The sequence below is a fragment of the Pongo pygmaeus genome, chromosome 1 (genome assembly GCF_028885625.2).
Source record: "Pongo pygmaeus isolate AG05252 chromosome 1, NHGRI_mPonPyg2-v2.0_pri, whole genome shotgun sequence".
Lineage (NCBI taxonomy): Eukaryota > Metazoa > Chordata > Mammalia > Primates > Hominidae > Pongo > Pongo pygmaeus.
The window spans coordinates 22097341-22100528 of record NC_072373.2 but is presented as its reverse complement, the minus strand read 5'-3'; the positions used below and the strand labels follow the sequence as shown (position 1 = coordinate 22100528).

Here is a 3188-nt window from a genome sequence, read left to right as displayed (position 1 = left end):
TTAATTTAATGTTACTCAATATCATTTTATTATTTCCCTCCCAAAAAAGACAGTTCTATATAACACATTTTCTAAATGACACAAATAAGGACAAATGAGAAAATAAGGTAACACAAGAGGCATCATTGAAGACGATGAGCATGTTCTTACTGGAATAAAGCTTGGGTTGACACAGGAAATCTCCATAAGACATCCTGTTTTTGCCTCATGACTTTCCCAACTGACCTAAAGTCTGATAAATCTCCAAGTGGAGTCTGCGCAGAATCTGAATTCAGCCACAGATTAAGAATGAAAACATGGCCTCTTCCATTAGACCAACAAGTGTAAATGCCAAACTGCAATTTGACATATACAGAAATTGAGGGAAACAGGAAGTAAAAAAAGAAACCTGAAATGGGTGATGTCTCCTAACAAACACCTTATTCACCGCCGGCTCTGCAAACTTGCTTTGTGCCAAAACCCATCCACGAGACTCCACGATACTCCTGACCCTGGTAGCTGTCATTTTTGGGATACGCTAAGCATCTAGGAAAGTCTGGAAAATACCAGAGTTCGAAAGCATCTTCTTTCTGTGAAGGAGCCTAAAGGATATTCCAGGGCAACTTTCTAATTTTTTAGTTGAAATTTTCTTCATGCTTCTGTTTGGTGAGCTGCTCAGCTGGCTTCCATGCCTGAGCTGCACAGTGCCAGCTCCCGCTGACCCTTGAGAGGGAAATGGAACCTGAGGTTGTCAAAGCTGGAGGGGACCTGAATGATCATCCCCTCTAGGCCAACCTCCTCTGTTTACAGATCTGAAGGCAGGGAGCCTGAAACCCACCCAGCATCCTGAGAGTAAATGTGCTTTCCTCCCTTCTTCTATTTCTGTGCGATTTTCCCATGGCATCCGGCCAGAGCATCTACACCAGTAATGTCTAGAGGATTTATGAGGCCAAGCGATCCTTTGGGTTTCTACGCAGACCTAAACAGGAAACCCACACAAGGAAATGCCCTTTCTGTTTGCAGGCCAAATTCCCAGGATGCCTTCGCCAGAGTGCCCTGGCTGGAACAAAACAAAGGCCTGGCACAATAAATGCCCTTAGATCCAAAGGCAGAGGTGCCCTCCCCACCTCTCCCCACCTCTCCCCATCCCCTCCCTAGTCCAGGAGGCCCTCTATTAGTTTCATGAGAACAAAACTTCCTTCTTTCAGAACTCAGCTTCACTTAATCCACTGGTTGAGATGCTGGAGGGGGTCCCCCTGTATCTCCAGGTGGATTTCAGGGTATTACTTCTCCTTACCTGTGCAAAGTCAACCTGGGCAAGTCCTCCAGGTTAATTAACCAGACACCCTACTCACACCCCTCTTATTCTTTCTCCATGTTTAGCCCCTAGAAGATGCCTTAGAGATGAAAAAAAAAATACATGCATTTCCTAATCAAGAGGCAGCCAGATGCAGCCAGAGTCCCTCTGAGCCCTGACTGCACAGTGTGACAGTCACTCAACCCAACTCAGCTCTCTTGCCTTTGCTGCAACCTCAACACCCTGCGTCCTGCCAAATCTCCTCTTCCCATTTCATCAGTCCATCTATGCTGGTGTCCAGCCATTCCAGCCCACCATGGCATTTAAAAATCTTTCCAGCTCTCTGTGGAAGATCTGAGACTTAAGAAAGAGACTGTTGCTCAGGGCTGGACAGGAAGGAAGTATGCATTCCTGGCTCCCAGAACAGAACAGCAATGTGGGTGACCCATTGCCCCCTCCCCAAGGCATCCCCTTGGGCCGACACAAAAATAGATTCTATCCTCCTTGGTTCATCTCCACCTCCCTCGGGAAAGAAGACACAGGCTTCTAGTGAGTCAACAGTATTATCGGGGCTTGACTGTCTTTCAGGAACGACCAGATGTTGGGAAGAGGATAATGTGTCATTTCCTTTAACAAATAGTCCCGGTATCTGTGCATTTCCTTTTGAGCCAGCTCTTCAGGAGACTATGCCGCAGTGACAGGGAAGGACGAATCACCCTGGCTTCTACTCTCATGGGTACTGGGGGGCTCCTTGAACCCTTTGGATTCCAGCCCTCCATTAAGAAAATATTTCTGTCCTTTGTATGCATGAGCGACACCACGAGAAGACAGCATAGGGAGTGGTTACAAGCAAAGAATTTGGAGACAAAATAAACGCTCTAAGGGAAAAAGACAAGTAGCCAAGGAACACTGGGAGAGGGCTTGGAGGAAGCAAACTGCTCATCCATTCCCCCAAATCAGTGGTTCTCAGTAGTAAACCAACATGAGCAACATTTGCCTGGGAACGTGTCTACCACCCCAGCCCTACTGAAACTCCAGGGGTGAAGCCCAGCAGTCTCCTTTGACAAGCCTTCCAGGAGATTCTGATGTGAGCTCAAGATTGAGAATTACTGATCCAGCTAGATCTTAGCTGGTCCTAGGGCTTCCCAGAAAGCGTTTTAAAAAAAGCAGAGATTCTCCTCCACAGGAGGCCTACATGCTGCCGCCTCTGCGGCCACCATGTCTCTAGTGATCCCTGAAGAGTTCCAGCATATTTTGTGAGTACTCAACACCAGCACTGGTGGGCGGCAGAAAAAAAGCCTTTGCTGTCACTGCCATTTAGGCTGTGGGTCGAAGATATGCTCATGCGGTGTTAAGGAAAGCAGACTTTGACCTCACCAAGAGGGCCGGAGAACTCACTGAAGATGAGGCGGAACGTGTGATCACCATTACGGAGGATCCATGCCAGTACGAGATCCCAGACTGGCTCTTGAACAGACAGAAGGATGTAAAGGTTGGAAAATATAGGCAGATCCCAGCCAATGGACAGCAAGCTCTGTGAAGACCTGGAGTGACTGAAGAAGATTCAGGCCCATAGAGGGCTGCGCCACCTCTGGGGCCTTCGTGTCTGAGGCCAGCACAGCAAGACCACTGGCTACCATGTCTGTACTATGGGTGTGTCCAAGAAGGAATAAGTCTGTAGGCCTTGTCTGTTAATAAATAGTTTATATACCAAAAAAAAAAAAAAAAAAAATGCAGAGATAGTGTGGGATGATTACCTGAGAAAATGCTTTAGCTACCTTGCAGGGGTGGGAGGAAGGGACAGGACCTGTAAATGAGGCTATTCTGGCAAGAGAAAGATCCTACAAATAGAAATGAACTGACAGCAAATAAAACAATCCAAGATGTATCTTATCTCTCTGCTCATACTGCA

At 47.0% G+C, this 3188-nt stretch overlaps 1 pseudogene; it reads left to right on the top strand.

Annotated features, from left to right (window-relative positions):
• Positions 1-2494: 2494 nt before the first annotated feature.
• Positions 2495-2949, top strand: LOC129021799 (small ribosomal subunit protein uS13-like; annotated as a pseudogene).
• The last annotated feature ends 239 nt before the right edge of the window (positions 2950-3188 follow it).